Source organism: Hemiscyllium ocellatum, unplaced genomic scaffold, assembly GCF_020745735.1.
Source record: "Hemiscyllium ocellatum isolate sHemOce1 unplaced genomic scaffold, sHemOce1.pat.X.cur. scaffold_295_pat_ctg1, whole genome shotgun sequence".
Lineage (NCBI taxonomy): Eukaryota > Metazoa > Chordata > Chondrichthyes > Orectolobiformes > Hemiscylliidae > Hemiscyllium > Hemiscyllium ocellatum.
Window position 1 is genome coordinate 801,442 of NW_026868261.1, and position 18,024 is coordinate 819,465.

The window sequence follows — 18,024 nt, forward strand, 5'->3', positions numbered from 1 at the left end:
ATCACAAATAAAATGGGACACAGCACTGATCCCTGTGGTACACAATTGGATACTGGTCTCCAGTCAAACAAACAGATTTCTACCAGCCGACTTTCTGTCTCCTACCACTAAGTTGATTTGGATACAACTTGACAAATTACTAATGAGTCCTACCTTTTCCCTGGTTATTCTGTTCCACTTGACGTACCTGTAGAATATATGGGGATTCTCCCTAATCTTTCCTGCAGCAGATTTCCATGTCGCTGTGTTCGTCAGTCCCCTTCCAATGAAGAATTGCCTTCTACTTGCAGTCTGAAATGGTCTATCGTTTGCCTGCAATAATTTGCCTTAAATGTAGAGTAGACAGCCAGAGAAAAATCCTGTTTATTTCCAACTTGTCACGTGCTTAGTGACTTCTCTAAATTTCACTATAATCACCTCTCATTCTTTTAAACTGGAAAGAACACAGGCCGAGTTTCCACATCAGGCAATCTCACCATCTGAGGGATTAATCTGGAGAATGTCCATTGCACATCCTCCGTGGTCAGTATATTCTTTCTCAGATTGGGTCACCAACACTGGACTCAATACTCTATGTACAGTTTCAGTAGCAAGCTGTGTTCTGATTCTCTTAAATGAAGGCGAACCTGACTTTAACTTTCCACTTTTATATATTCCTCCAATTACCATTCACATTACTTTATTTATGAATTCACTGCATGCGTTCTTATAAAAAAGCCTTCTGAAAATCGAAATACGCCATTTCTATTTTGCAATAAACAAGTACAAATCATTCTGAAGTTTGTCAAGGATGAAGACCCTATCAGACTCTGTCAGTGCATACTGATTCTCTCCAATGTTGCTGTTAATTTCTAAATATCCAATATCAGATCCTACATAATAGGTTCCATCAGTTTACCTACAGATGTCAAGTTAATTGGTCTGCAGTTCTCCAGACTATCTCTTCTTCCTTTTGCAGATGCTTGAATCCCTTCCATTTATCTCCAATGCTTGGAACACATTTACTAAGTTCCAGCCTCTGCAGAATGTACAGGAAAATAAAACAGTCATCGACAGCACAACAAATGCGTCTATTGCTGATTTATTTCTAATATTTTGATACGAAGTACAACTGGCTCATCAACTTAGCAATGCTCAATCCAGCGACAATACTACTATGCTAGCCTTCAACTACTACCTTGTTATTGATATGAATTGACTTTATGTCTTTAGTTCCACAAGTTCCATGTGATCATTTGGTGTTACTCAGCAATTTTATGGATCTTCCTCCTTGATGACAGATGCAAAGGAACTGGTTATTTTCTTGGCCATTTCCCTGTTCTCCTCAATAACCTGTCCTCTCCTGATTACAAAATTCCACATTTGACTCTGCTTTTCTTTGTTTTCTTTGGAATACAGATTGTAGATTTATGTAGTCTTTGTGTTCTTCTTTCACAGAATCATTAAAAGCCCACAGTGCGGAAAAGGCCCTTGGGCCAAGCAAGTCCACCCTGCCGCTCCGAAGAGTAACCACCCAGACCCATTCACATCCAATTCTACATTTTGCGACCTAATCTACACATCCCTGAACACTTTGCACAAATAAGCATGGCCAATTCACCTAAACTGTAATTCTTTGGACTATGGGAAGAAACCGGAGAACCCAAAGGAAACACACGCAGACACGGGGAGAATATGCAATCTCCACACAAACAAATTTCTGAGAATTCTCCGGTTGCCACAATGTCTAAAATTCTTCTGAGCTCACTTCCTATGATTAATATAATCTTTAATTTATTATGTTAACCTTCATGAAGTCACTTGCCCTTTCTTTGGTGATTCTACCTTAAAGAAATAGACGTATTTTTCAGACATTGTAGGTTTTCTGTAGATCTCCTGGTCCTGAACAGGTGTATCCAAGAACACAGCAAGAGGCGAGAGAAGATATTGCTGGGGCCCTGGCTGATCTTTTTGCATCACTGCTGTCCACGGGGGAGGTCCCAAAATACTAGAGGGTCGTGAACGTTGTGATCTGGTTCAAGGAGGGCTGCGAAGAAGAACCTGCGAACTATAGACCAGTTACCTTTACAACTATGACATGTAAGTTCCTCGAGAAGCATCTGAGAGATAACATATGCATGCATTTGAAAAGACACGGTTTCATAAGGAGCAGTCAGCACTGCTTTGTGCATAGGATATCATGGCTCACAATTCTTTAGAATTCTTTTGAGGAAGGGACCTCAAAAGGTGGTAGGGTGGTAGACGTAGTCTATCTAGATTTCAGGAAGGCCTTTGGTAAGATTCCACATGATAGGCTGCTCTGAAAGGTTCGATGGCATGGAATTCAGGGGGATCTGGCAATTTGGACACTCAATTGGCTTGATGGGAGAAAGCAGAGGCTAATACTGGAAGGATGCTTGTTGGACTTGAGGCCTGTGACTAGTGGAGTGTCTCAGGGGTCGGTGATGGGCATATTACTGTTTGTTATCAGTATCAATGCTTTGGATGAGAATGTGCAAAGCATGATTAGTAATTAGGATGATGACAATAAAATAGGCAGTACTGTGAACAGTGAGAAAAGTTATCAGAAATTGCAGTAGGACCTTTCTCAGCTGGGGAAGTGGGCTGAGAAATGGCAAATAGAGATTAATATAGATATATGTGGGGTGTTTCATTTTGGAAAGTCAAATCCAGGTTGTAGTTTCATGGTGAATGTTAGACCCTGAAGGAGTGTAGAGGAACAGAGGGACCTTGGATCTCAGGTCCGTGGTTCTCTGAAAGTAGTTGTACGTAGACAGGGCAGTGAAAAAGGCTTTTGGCACACTGGCCTTCATCAGTCAGGGCATTGAATATAGAAGTTGGCGAGTTATATTGCAGTTGGACAGGACGCTGGTGAGGCATGCACTTGGAATATTGTGTTCGGTTTTGTTCACTTTGCCATAGGAAGGATGTGATTAAACTGGAAAGAGGACTGAAGAAATTTACAAGGATGTTGCCTGTACTCAACGGTCTGAGTTGTAGGGAGAGTTTGGACTGGCCAGAACATTTTCCTTTGAGTGTAAGAAACTGAGGGGAAATCGTATAGAAAAGTATAAAATCATGAGATGCATGGATAAGGTGAATACACTCATTCTTTTGGCCAGTTTTGGGAATCAAGGTCGAGAGGACATCAGCTTAGAGGTGAAAGAATAAAAAGGATCCTGAGCGCCAACGTTTTTATGCAGAGGTTGGTACACATATGAAATTAGCAAACAGCGGTTTGGTTGAGGCATGCACATTAACAACATTCAAAAGGCTTTTAGACAAATACGTGGATAGGAAAGATTAAGAAGAATAAGGGCAAGGGCAGGGAAATGGAATTAGCAGGATGGACATTTTGGTCGGTATGGACCACTTTGGTCCAAAGGGTCTGTATCCAAGCTGCAGGGCTCCATGGTTCTATGACTCTATCAACCATTGAGTGTCTACCACTTCACGCTCAAACATTTGATATTGTATGCAGGCGCCGTGTAAAATACAACATATTAACGTCTCTAGTCCTCAGAGCAAGGTTACTAATGAGTTCTTCTCACCACACAGCACCAAATCGAAAATAACCTGCTCTCTTGTTTGAGTCACAGCATACTCATCAACCAACCTGTTATATGCTTATTGAATTTATTCTCCATAACATTAGCAGTTACTTAGTTAACGCAGTTTGGATGCAATTTAAGATCATTCAATAATACTGTAGCACCCACAGTATTTGCATCTCTAATTTCCAGAGCATACAATGCACAGAATTTGCACGAGAGCATTGGTTTAGACACATAATACACCAATGCTTGCTTCTCCTTCCTATTTGTAAGATCCACCCAAACGGATTCTGTGAAATCTGAGGGACAGGGTCTGTGGTGTTATTAGTGATATACTTGGACAAGACATTCGGGGAGGGTCACCTCGACGCTGACATGATCTGAAGAAATGACCAGCATCACAGGACAAGTATCAATATCCTCCCCACTCTGTCAGGTTAACTGTTACCGTACTCTCTCTGCTCCCTCACTCTCACTACCTGTTATAGCACCTACCCCCTAACAAGGCTCACACCCTATCTCCAAATAAGGTTCACGCACTCACACTCTCACTATTGAATTCAGCACCTTTCCCACCCCCCGCACCCTGCGTGCTCTCTCTCCCTCCACTATACTCCCAGCACTAATAACACTGCATGGATACAACACTGTGGACTGACTCCCTCCGGACACCTCAGCATTGCCCTCCCCCTCCACCTACTCCAGCTCTAAGAGCAGGGCCACACACTCCCACCATCATTCCCTCCCCGCTGTTCTCTCATTCCAGTAGAAACGGACTGGAATAGAGAGAAAGGGCCAAGCCAGATGGTGGAGCACTCGATATCTGATCCCTCCTCCACCCCTCGTGCCATGTGAGGAGGACACTGGTATGAGCCGGAGTGGACCGGAACGTGTCGTGTGGAGATTCCGTGACATCCATGTCCCTCCAACTGAGTAAAAAATAATGTTCAGTGAAGGGCAATTCACACTTTAACCACTCTGTCTGTTCTCACAATTTTCTCCCTCCCAAAACAGCAAATATCTCATTGCAGAGAGATACAGGCACAAAAATATTCAGAGACATATGTAAACACGCTAACATACTGACACTCACAATACATACACAGAGATAGAACCGCACACAAGTGGTGGCATTCGGAGACATAGACAGTCGCACACAAATAGGCACAAGCACAAGTATAACACGCAGGACAATGCACAGATAAACCAATGTCAGCACATAAATACACAAACACACAAACACATGAACAAACACACACAAATGCACATACGGACGCACAGAGACACAGACACTAGTGTTAAAAAGACAGAGACAGACAGGTTTTTCATGAATAAGCCTGTCATGAGTTACAGAGAGTAGTCAGGAGGATGATGTTGAGAAATCTCTAAGCCAGTATTAATTGGCTTTCAGAGTCGCTGGGCCGAATGTCCTACTTCTGCGTTTTTAATGCTCGTCTGGTGTCATGCTATCAGTTATTCTCTTCCTGGGACAGGAGCAGAGAATGAGTTTAATACATATTTGATTGAAAAGGGTCAGTGGTACTATTGGACAGATTTAGAGGGCTGAATGATTTATGTCTGTGCCTAATTATTCTGGCCTTGTGTTTCAAAAGAGGTGGTGATTTCATGTTAGGTTAACACAGTTTAAAATAACGGGTCCCACACTGAAATAAGGTCGCCCCTTTCCCTTTAGTATTGTACTACCTGTGGTGTCCTCATCCTCAGGGAGCAGTGAAGACTCGGTTTTTGAAGATATTCAAGGTGAGCGCGACTGATCTTTGCTGGACTGGAGAGTCAATATTTATTGGGAACAGACAGGAGACGGATGGTCAAACACAATCGGATCAGTCATGAGCATTCTGACTGGTGGTGCCGAATGGCCAACTGCTGCACCTACCCCATGTGTTGTTCCCTCAATCCACCCTTCGATGCCGTTATAGAAATATACTGCTGGCCCTACCCAATGTGTTGTTCCCTCAATCCACTCTCGATGCTGTTACAGGGATATACTGCTGCCATTACCCCACGTATTGTACCCTCCATCCACCCTTCGAAGCTGTGATAGAGATTGGGGGCCTTCTCATTCAGCCAGTCATTATCGTTACCATGAGACTGGAGACCATTCTGCCTATTTAACGAGTTACGGAGGAAAATAGAACTAATCATTTTAGCTCATTAAGTACATTTTACAGTACAGGACGCCATGTAAACATCTGAGCTGCTTCACAGGAAGCTATTGCTAACAGGAAATAGAGAGTAGAGATAAATGCTTATTTTCACATTACAAAGCTCTAACTGGTGGAGTGCCTCAGAGATCACTGTGGGATAATCAACGATCAATATCTGGAGGAAGGGACTGAATATATCAAAGCCCAATTAGCTCAAAGACCAAGCTGGTCATCCTGTATGTCATCAAATGGAGATCGTGTGTCATCAATGTGATATAGGCAAAGGGAGGTTCGTGAGCAAACCTTCACCAGATATAGCATAATGTGAGTTGTCTATTTTGGATGGAAGGATAAAATAATGTTAAACAATTTAAGTGGAGAGAGATGGCAGAACTCTGTGATACAGACGGTATTCATGATCCTGGTACACGAATCATATGTCGTTAGTCTGCACTTGCTGTAAGTGGTATGGAAGATAAGAGGAATAATTGTGTTTCTGGCAAAGGGTACCAGGTTTAATCAGGAATGTTTTACTGCATCTGTACTGGTAAAAGTGAGGAGTGCAGATGCTGGAGATCAGAGTCGAACAGTGTGAGGGTGGAAAAGGCACAGCCAATCAGGCAGCATCCGAGGAGCGGGAGAATTGGCGTCACGGGTATAAGTCCTTCATCAGGAATATGCCCGAAACATCGAGTCTCCTGTTCATTGGGTGCTGCCTGACCTGTTGTGGTTTTCCAGCATCACATTTTTCGAGTCTGCATCTGTATAGGAAGTTGCTAAGACCACATCTGGCACATTATGTTCAGTTTTGATCCCTGAACCTCAAAAAAAGTTTTAGAAGCTTATCAACAATATTTTGTTCACACTTTCCAGGAATGAAAGCCTTTTGTTCTGAAATGTTATCGGTTTTGGTCTTAGATAAGAAATCTTTTTGAAACATACACAATTTTGAGAACAATCAGCTGCATACATATTTTCTCTTCTCAGGGAGACAAAAACTATGGAATAAATTTTAAGAATAAAATGTATTGATTTTAGCACAGATCTTATGAAGACATCAAACGATTTTTAACAATTAAGCATATGCATACCAACATATCAACAAATTATAAAGCAAGAATTTTCTCTTTTGCAAAAGAAAGGCACCGTGTATAACAACAGCAATGATGCTCTTGCATATTGTCCATGATGATCCATTCCAGAGAATGTTCACAATGAGCGCACACAGCCCAGTTTGGTGTTCAGTTGACATGATTGCATGTTTCAACACGGAGAGGGAGAACAATGTTCCCTGCCTGAGAAGCAGCAGCTGATTGATCCCTCTATCTTCTTTTTTTACACCTGACAACAGTAAATCTCTGAGTCACCTCTATCTGATGAGTTGTGGAGTATCCCTGATGAGAGATTCATTGGAATCTCTCTACTGTCTGAAGCAAAGGGAATTCAGCTAAATCCAACTATTCTGGGGAGAAGTCACATCACATGTAGCTTGTCTGAGCAAAATGGGTGGCATGGCGGCTCAGTGGTTAGCACCGCTGCCTCCCAGTACCAGGGTTCTAGGTTTGATTCCAGCCTCGGGCGACTGTCTGTGTGCAGTTTGCATATTCTTCCCGTGTCTGTGTGGGTTTCCTCCAGGTACTCCGGTTTTCTCCCGCAGGTCAGGTGAATTAGCCATGCTAAATTGCCCATAGTGCTCGGTGCATTAGCCAGAGGGAAATGGGACTGGGTGGGTAAATCTTCGGAGGGTCGATATGGACTTGTTTGGCTGAAGGGCCTGTTTCCAAACTGTAGAGAATCTAATCCTTGTGGGCGGCACAGTGGCACAGTGGTTAGCACTGCTTCCTCACAGCATCAGAGACCCAGGTTCATTTCCCGCCTCAGGCGACTGACTGTGTGGAGTTTGTACGTTCTCCCTGTGTTAGCGTGGGTTTCCTCCGGGTGTTCCGGTTTCCTCCCACAGTCCAAAGATGTGCGGGTCAGGTGAATTGGCCATGCTAAATTGCCCGTAGTGTTTTGTAAGATGTAAATGTAGGGGTATGGGTGGATTGCGCTTCAGCGGGTCGGTGTGAACTTGTTGGGCCGAAGGGCCTGTTTCCACACTGTAAGTAATGTAATAACTTCAGAGGACAGAATAACATTTGGGACAGTCTATCGTCTATCTATTTGTTATGAGTTCAACAATTATGAAACTCTGGAAAGCTTTCATTTTTCAGTTTTGTCTTAAGATGTGTATGTTTCACAATTTTCTAGAAGTTCTTCAAGGCTGACATTTATATCATTAGCCATTTCACTAAACTTTGAAATTTGTTGTAAGTGGAGCAGTGTGAATGCAAAAGGAAACACTGACCCTGCAACATTGATTGGAGCATGAATGACAAATACTAAAAGTTCAAGTTGGAGTTCCCTTCCCCAGAAGTTTGTGGTGCCTGGATGTTTACATTTATTCAAAGTTGTGCCTGTTAAATATTTGATAGACAAGTGAATGTAGGAAAATGGTGCACGTACAGAAGAAGTATTGCTGAGACCACAATCAGATCAGCTACGATCTTAGTGCGAGACAGAGCCAAGACAAAGTGCCTAATGGCGCACTCCTACTCCTCAGTCTGTGCTCCTGTATTCCATTCAGCCCCTCACAGCTCCTGCACAGGAGTAGCCAGAGGCCACTTGCTCGAAATACCTGGACAACAGTAATACGGGATCTCCTTCTGTCCCTCACAATTGTCACACAGTTTGGCGTGGGTTGAACAATGTTAAATCAAAACCCAGGCTGGTCTGAAAAGACGCCTCTGGTCTATTAATAGAGCGTCTCCTCTCTGCAACTTATGCTTCATTTGTTGGTCATGGTGCAGACCCAGATTCACTGTGAATACTGTCCCCATACCTCACCCAGAGATGACTCATAAAATGCTTTGCTCTCTCTAACTGCAACATCCAATAATAGAATGTTCAGGAAAATTATAAACATTAACTTTCTAATTACAGAATATGAGAACATAAGGAACAGGATCGGATGGTAATTCGGTTGGTCAGGCCTGCCATGCCATTGTTGTTATTAACTCTGCTTTATTTCACAATTCTTCACATCCCTTAATTCTATGGCAGGTCAAAACCCACCTACCTCCTCTGCAAATACTTTCAGTGACCTAGCTCCCCAACTCTCTAGACCAGATAATTCCTGACATTCACAATCCTCTGTGAGAAGGTTACACTCCCCAAACATACACAATAACCTATTTGTATGTTCAAAAGAAGTGAACACAGCAGCTCATGTAAGAGTGACAGACCCTGATATCAAGGCAAGAGTTTACTCAGGATGGTAAAAAGAAACGTTGACTAAATTAAATTTAATAGGAATCAGCCACAATCTCTCCACTGGGGGTCAGCCATCGCACAGACCGGGGACATCCTTACAGGAGATCCTCAGGGTGGCTTCCTTTGCACAATCATCTTCAGCTGCGTCATCAATGTCCTTCCCCATCATTACGTCAGAAAGGGGGATGGTCACTGAAGATCATACAATGTTCAGAACATTTTCCCTCCTCAGCTCATGTGTCCATGTGCACCAAGACCCAGACAACATTCCAATTTGTGCTGTTAAAGTGTCGGAAAATTTATGTAAGAGCACGGCCAGACATTGCACATTTCCACAGTTAAAAGGGGAGCTCATTAAGCATATCAAGCTTGTCACACACGAATATGAGCTAGCATTCAGCCCATCAAAACTACTGAACAGGGGGAGTGGCAGTACATTCAATACTCCTGTCTGTTACATAGGAAGAGGAGGGATCTGGTCAGCACAACGAACTGTTAAACAGGGATAGGTGCAGCCCAAACAGTCTCTCAAAACTGTTCCACGGGACCAGTAACAGGCCATTCAGCCTCGCAAAGGCTTATACAGGAACAGGAGGATGTCACTGATGCTACAACAAGACAAATCACAGGAACAAATCATGATGTTCCTTTTGGCTCCATTGTCTATGGAGCATGTGCTACTTTAACGTGGTTTGCTGGCAGTGAGGAGGGAAGTGAAATGTTTTCAGTCAAGGCTCAAGGAGATATCTTCTATCTCCGAAACGGCAGACCCATGTTCTCCGTGGGGGTCAGAAACTGGTGGGAATGGTTAACTTTTTTAGATTGAAGGTATTGTGGCTGATGCTGGAATTGGGGATAACATGACATTCAGTGCAGGATCACACACCAAATGCACTGGATTAATTTGCGGAGTTTTTATTCAAAGTCTGGATTTCCTGCTCTCCCATTGATATGGGGAGTGAGGGTGGTTGGCTGGAATGTTCTCAGAGGTACTAAAAGTACCTAGAATTTCATAAACTTAGTAAAAAAAGGAAGCCGTGGGATTTATCACCATATCAGTGTCTGTTTGGAACACCATATGTTCCCTGAAGGTCCAACGCAATCCCATTTTATTCTCTCACAGTGCGACAGATTAATCTTCACTCACTCTTCATGGTACCATCATCCCAGGGATTAGTTTGGTGAACTCCTTTGAACTCTCTCAGTGGTAAGGAGATCATTCCTTAAAAAGGAGATAAAATCTGTGGACAATACCCCAAATACTGCCTCAACAAAACTCTCAGGGATGATCACATTAATTACTTTCCCTCACTTCACCGTCTCCACTTCTTTCTAATGGCACAAAAAACATCATTCTCTATATATTGCCACTGATGCGAAATTTACAACTTCGTTACATCTGTATGTCAGTGTCAATAAAACCAGCACCAGAGGAGCCTATCGAGATGGACATCAGTCTCGGGGACAAACTCAATGAGATGGAAGAATCGCCTACCTGATGGAAATGAGCAGTAGCAATATGGGAAACAGGAAGCAGAAGGGAGTTATCTTTACTTTGGTTCTTTTTCATGAAGCATATGAAGCCCTGGCCAGACCAGCATGTTATCCCTATCTTGAACTGAGTGGCTGGTCCAGGTGTTCCAGTGGACAGTAAAGATATAAACCACATTGCTGTGCGTTTGCACTTACACGGAGACCTGACCAAGGAAGGATAACCCATTGCCTTCTCTAAAGGACATGACACAAGCAGACGGGCTTCTGTTTATTACAAATAAAGATGGTTTCTTTTAAATTATATCAACTTGCTTCATGAGACATCAACAGATTATTATTCTGTGTCTCTACATGAAGAGTCAATGACTTGAGCACCATGCACAATCTTCCTGCCTGACAGATTCTGTGGAGAGAACAACTTAAACATCTCAAGTACATTTATCTTGTCATGAACATGTGGTTAGAAGGGACTTGAAACAGATGAACCCAGATTTCATAGTGGCACAAATAAAGAAGTTTATTCAGAAGTTGCACTGAGGCTGACGATTAGACTGGGACATCACAATGGTGGTACTGGGCAGGATTAGTGAGTGAGGCAGATATGGAAATGTAGATCTGTGCAGGGCTAGAAGGACAATGGAGTTTGAGAACAGTCTGGCTCCTTCTCGCATATCAGTGAGCAATTTAAAAATAGTAATTTTCTGCATAGAATTTATCAGGAAATGAATTTTTGGTTGGAAGTGAAGACACTGATTTCCCCGTTTCCAAAAATTACCTAACATGAGCAGGAACACAGTTCAGACCGGTTTAATAGACAATGAGGATGACGTACTAGAAACACCAACTATAGCGAGGATGGGATAGTAACTACCTTGAGTCATCCAAAGGATATTTTTGATCCGTGATACTAATGATATCGAAGGCTAAGAAAGACAGTAAAGACCCTCGGATAAACTCCTGTTTATTGTTGGAATATTCCAATCTATTATTCTCAGATTTTGATCTCTTCTTCCCCTCTCTCTGGAGCTGCTGATCCCTATTATTGCTGTCGGTGATGCTCCTGCTCATACTATGGATATCACATCGAACCCAGTCCTTATTTGAAGAAGAGGCTAATCCTCCACTGACACATTTAAGATCCACAGCAACTAACATTAATCACAGTCGCTGAACAAATAGCTTCAGTTAACCCGTTTCAATTGAACACAGTTATTATTACATTTCGAAATAACGTATCAATGTTACACATTCGGAATGGGACATGTGAGGGTGACTGAGGAAAAGAATGTTGGAGATGTTAGATTGATTGTGTGTTATCATTCAATCTGAATTGGATATGGGAGTAATGACAGAGGATTTTCAGAACATGAATGAGTTTCTCTGTTTATAATTGGAAATATACAGTCTGCAACTAGTGATCAGTCACTACAATATAAATTAAACATTGAGACAACTGTTATAGTCCATAATCTGACAGGAAAATGTGCCTAAGACAACATGGGGTTATAATAGACAAACAGCATGGACATGTTAACAGTGAATTGTCCCTGACATATACAATTCAGATTGTTACTCCAAGATCAGAGAGGGCAGGTGAGGGTCATGATGTTGATCTATTAATGCCAATCAACTGTGATGAAGTGCCACTTACAGGACTTCAATTACAATGTGATTATGGCATTGGGGAGGTGACAGAAAACATTCAGAATTGGGAGACATGGCAGCTGAGACAAGAGTGAGGGAACATGATATTGCCCATTCATCAGTATTAGAACGTTTCTCTTTATAAATCATTTGAAGATCAGGTGCAAGTGTAAATCTACAGAGAGGACTGAGGAGAGCAAATATTACTAAAGAACGTACGACCAGAAGACATAGGAGTAGAAACTTGACCATTCTGCCCACCCAGTCTGCTTAAACATCAATCATAACGATAAATTTCTCAAACCCATTCTCCTCATAACCCTTGATCCACTTTACAATCGAGAACCTATCCTACGTAGGCTTAAACATACTCAATGACCTGGCCTCCACAGCCGTCTGTGGCAGTGAATTCCATAGACTCACAATGCTCTGGCTGAAGAAGTTACTCGTTAACTCTGTTCTATAAGATCATAGATGTGGTCTATGTCTGTGCCTCGGATCCTAGTCTTTCCCACCAATGGACACAATTTCCCAAAATCCACTCTGTCCAGGTCATTCAGTATTCTGTAACTTTGAATTAAATTCCCCCCATACTTCTAAACACCATCGAGTATCGACCCAGCACCCCCCACCCCCCCGCCCCAAACGTTTTTCATATGTTAAGCTTTTCATTCCTGGGATCATTCAAGTGAACCTCTTCTGAACAAGCTCCAGGACCAGTACATGTCTGCTGAGATATAAGACCCAAAATTGCACAGAATAATCTAAATGTGACCTGATCAAAGCTATTTAGTGCCTTGTGAGTACATCCCCGCTTTTAACTTCAATTCCTCTCGAAATAAATCCCTTCATTGTATTTGCCTTCCTAACTACTGACTCAACTTGCAACTTGACCTTGAGAGCCGCCTGTACTAGGATTCCCAAGTCTCTTTGCATTTCAGACTTCTGAATTTTATCCCCATTTAGAAAATAGTTCATGCCTCTATCTTCGTACTAAAGTGCATGATCTCATACTAGCCCATGTTTTACTCCGTCTGACACTGCTTTGCCCATCTCCTAACCTGTACAAATCCTTCTGCAGCTTGTCTGCCTCCTCAATGCTACCTGTCCCTCTACATATCTTTGCAATGTCTGCAAACTTAGCCAGAATGCCCTCCGTTCCATCATCTAGGTCATAAATGTACAATGTAAAAGGTTGGGTCAACACTGAGTCTTGCAGAACACATTCTTTCACCGGCTGCCATCCTAAGAAGGATCATTTTATCCCCATTACCTGCTTTTTGCCAAACAGCCAAACTTCGATCCATGCTAGCACTTTGCCTCTGTCACCATGGGCCCTTTTTATAATCAATAGCCTTCTGTGTGGCACTCGTCAAAAGCCTTCGTGAGGCCCGGGTGATAACATCCACTGGCGCTCCTGGGTCTAAGATCCTCGCTACTTTCTCAAAAAGTTCGAGCAGATGCGTCAGGCATGACCTCCCCTTGATGATACCAAACTGACTTTATCCTATATTACTATACACATCCAAATAGTCAGAAATCTTCTTCCTCCCAATCGGTTCCAGGATTTTACCCACGACTGAGGTTAGACTATTTGATCTGTAATTTTCCGTCTTCGACCTTATTCTGTTTTTAAACAGGGATTTAACATGAGCGTTATTCCAGTCCTCTGGGACATTCCCTGATTCTAATGATTCCGGAAAGGTCACCACTAATTCCTCCACTACCACTGAGCTTTCTCCCTTAGAGCTCTGTGGTTTAGTCCTTCTGGTCCAGGTGATTTATCCATCCTCAGCCCATTGAGCTTTTCTGCCCTGTTTGCCTTGGCGATGGGTGACATACTGAGCTTTGTCCCTTCACCCTCTTGAACTATTGGGAATTTATTCGTGTCCTCGGCCATTTCTTTGTTCCCCACCATTGTCTGTCCTGTGCCATGTTACAGCAGCCCAATGTCCACTTTTGTCTCGCCTTTACCCTTTTTATATCTAAAGAAAATTTCACAATTTTCCTTGAATTAACTGGAAAGCTTACCCTCATACTTAATCTCCTCCCTCCATATTTATTATTTTATTGTCCTCTGTTGGTTTTTGTGAGCTTCCAAATCGTTTGGTTTTCCTCTGCCCTTCGTCATATTATACGCTTGCTCTTTTAATTGAATACTGTTCCTGATTTCCTACACAAACACCTGTTGAAGGAGCCGCACTCTGAAAGCTAGTGTGTTTCCAATTAAACCTGTTGGACTATAACCTGGTGTTGTCTGATTTTTAACCTAGTCAGCTATGATTGCTTCATCCTCCCCTTTAACATTCTTCTTTTTTCGCGGGAAGAACCTCCGTTGTGTCTCCTGAATTAACTCCCAGATACTCCTGCCATTGTTGTTCTACTGTTTTTCATGCTAGACCCCATTCCAGTCAATTCTAGCCAGTTCTTCCCTCATGCCTCTGTAGTTGATTTTATACAGCTGAAACACCATTACATCTGATTGTATCTTCTCCCTCGCAAATTGCAGATTAAATTCAATCATATTATGATTACTGCTTCCTTCGTATTCCTTCACTTTAAGTTCTCTTAAATAGTCGGCCTCATTGCACAACACTAAACCCAGAATTGCCTGTTCCTGAGTGGGCTCCACCACAAGCTGTTCGAAAAAGCCCGATCGAAGATACTCCACAAACTATTTTTCTTGCCGAACCACTACCAACCTGATTTTCCCAGTCCCCCCGTGTATTGAAATCGCACATGACTACTGTACTTTGCCTTTTCTATGCATCTTTTCTATCTCCTGGTGTATTTTGTGCCGCAGCTCCTGACTACTTTTTTGGAATCCTGAACATAACGCCATCTATGTATCTTTATTCAACCTTTGGGGATACTCAATTCTACCGACTCTGATTTTGTGCCATCTGACCCTACTTTATCTCTTACAGTCATAATGTTATACAGTCAGAGAGACGTACAGCATGGAAACAGATCCTTTGGCCCATCTCGTCCATGCCAACCAGATTGCCCAACCTAATCTAGTCCCATTTGCCAGCACTTGGCCTATATCCTTCGTACCCCTCCTATTTACATACCCACCCTTTTAAATATTGGAATGGAACCAGTGTCCACCACTTCCTCCCACAGTTGTTTCCATACACACACCACCCTGTGCATGAAAAAACTTGCTCCTTTGGCCCCTTTTAAATCTTTCCCTTCTCAACCTAAACCTATACCCTCTAGTTCTCCCCAACCCCAGGGAAAAGACTTTGTCTATTTATCCCATGCATGTCCCTTGTGACTTTCTAAACCGCTATAAGGTCACCTCTCAGCCTCTGACGATCCAGGGCAAACAGCCCTAGCCTATTCAACTTCTCCCTGTAACTCAAATAGTCCAATCCTTGTAAATCTTTTCTGAATACATTCAAGTTTCACAACATTCTTCCGATAGCAAAAAGACCAGGATTCTTACGCTTGATTTATTTTCATTCTTATTCCCCCCACCAACCTATTTTTTCGATAGGATGCATACCCTTGAATATTGTCAATCCTGATCCCCTTTCACCACGTCTCTGTCAATTTCCATCTGCGCTACAAGCTCAATTACCTTAGTTCTTATACGGCATGCATTCAGATATAACACTCTCAGTCCTGTATTAACCGTGCCTCCTCTCAATGTGCGCTTGAAGTTTGATTGCTTAATCTCTGTCCTATTTGTGTCTGTGCTGGAGATTTTAATAAACTCTCCTGCGTTCTTCACTCTTACCTACTCTTTGAATTCGAGTTATCTAATTTCCCCTATAACTGAAACCCCACGCAAACTTAAACATTTTTGGGAAGATCTGACCGCAGCCCTAGTTAAATGATTTGTTAGGACTCTCATCCCAGCATTGTTCACATGAAGACTATAACATCAGATCGGGTCCTTTCTTCCCCAGTAATACAATATGCTTATGCAACACAAAATACAGGAAAAAATGGCTTGTTGTACATTCCAAAATATGGAAAGTACATACAGATAAGATTGTTAAAATACACTCATGACCTTGAGCTATATAAATTGAAATGTGAATTACAAAACAATGGAAGTGCTATGCAAACTTTATCAATCATTATTCGGCCCGCAGCTGAGCTGCTGACTTCCCCTCTGTCAGTGACCTCCCTCACTGAGATTCTCTGGTCCAGTCCCACACACAGTACCTCGGGGGCGTATCAGTTCCTGCTGCTGTTCGCCCAGTCTATTTAAGTTAATCCACCTTCTCCCTGGAACCAATCAATTGGGCTATTGGATTCTGTTTAACTGTCAGCAACCTAGTTCTGTGATGTTACTGGAGATAAATGATCTGCGAAGACAGCCAGTATCAGCACAGTGCTCACAGGGTATGGCACCAGACAAAGGGTTTGCAGTCCAGGGGAATACCTAAATAAAATTTCTATCTTCTGTCTATTTTCCTCATGGTGTCTCCTATCTATCCAGCTTCACTCTCTCTTAACACCCGTTTCTCCCACTCAGTCAGTCGCTCTACTTTCTATCCACTCTGTTGATCTCCCATCACATTCTTTCTTTCTGTTTCATTGTGTGTGTGTGTGTGTGTGTGTGTGTGTGTGTGTGTGTGTGTGTGTGTGTGTGTGTGTGTGTGTGTGTGTGTGTATATGTGTGTGTGTCTCTCTCTGTCTTTCTGTCTCTCTGTCTCTGTCTGTCTCTCTCTCTCTCTCTCTCTGTGTATCTCCAATAATTCTCTCTGCTTTCAGATAGTGCAGTTGGAAAGCTTGTGGATGTAGGATAGGCTAAGTTGCCTCCGTCTGTGCCATATTACTTCTGAAGGTCTCTGACCCACAATAAAGACTTTCAGTGCCTGGAGAAACAAGCTGGTCCTGCGAAGGACACAGTACACAATCATCCATTATCTCTTCCTGTTTTCTGACATGCATTGTCCTGTAAATATCTGTTCAAACAAAATAGGTTAAAATTCGAGCAGTTGGGAGGACATTCACCAGGCGATAGTGAAATCAGGATTTAATAAACACCACGCAAAATGTGGATTTGCCTGATAGCAGCTCCTCCCAATTAACAGCCCCTCGCTTCTGCCTCATGTGGATTTGCCTTGCACCAATTTATTAACTTCCACAAGGTCCTGACTTATTCCATGATCGTAATCATCTCAAACCTGAGGGCATTGTGATTACTGTTTCCAAAATGATCTTCTATTGAATGGAAAGTCACCTGGACAGACTCATTTTCTAATACGAGGGCCAGTATGGCTCCTCCTGTAGTTGGACAAGCCCCATACCGCTGCAAATAACTTTCTTGGATGCACTTAAAAAATTCTACCCCGTTTAAGCCTCTTGCTCTAAGGGATTCCCAGTCAATATTGGGGATGTTAAAGTCACTCACTATGGCAATTCTGTTTTTAATACGTTTCCACAATCGGCCGACATATTTGTTCCTCAATCTCTCGGTGGCTGTTGGAGGGATTACAGTACAATCCTAACACATGCATCTATCATATCTTGAGCTCTCTTCATGTTGCCTCAGTAGATGAGCCCTCCAATATATCCCAAGTGCAGATGCAACTCCCTGATTAGTAATTCAACTCCTCCGCCTCTTTTAGCTTCCCCTCTATCTCATCTAAAACAAAAAAAAAACCCTGGAAGATTGAGCAGCCAGTCCTGTCTCTTCCTCATCCAAGTCCGTATAATGTTTGCAACATCGTAGTCCCATGTAGGGATTCAGGCTCCAAACTCATCTGTTTACCCATAATATTACTTGCATTGAAATAAATACACTTCAGTCAAACACATCAGACACTGACCTGATATTTGGTTTGAGATTCTCTGAGTATTTTTCTGATGCTATTTTCCGATGACAGGAG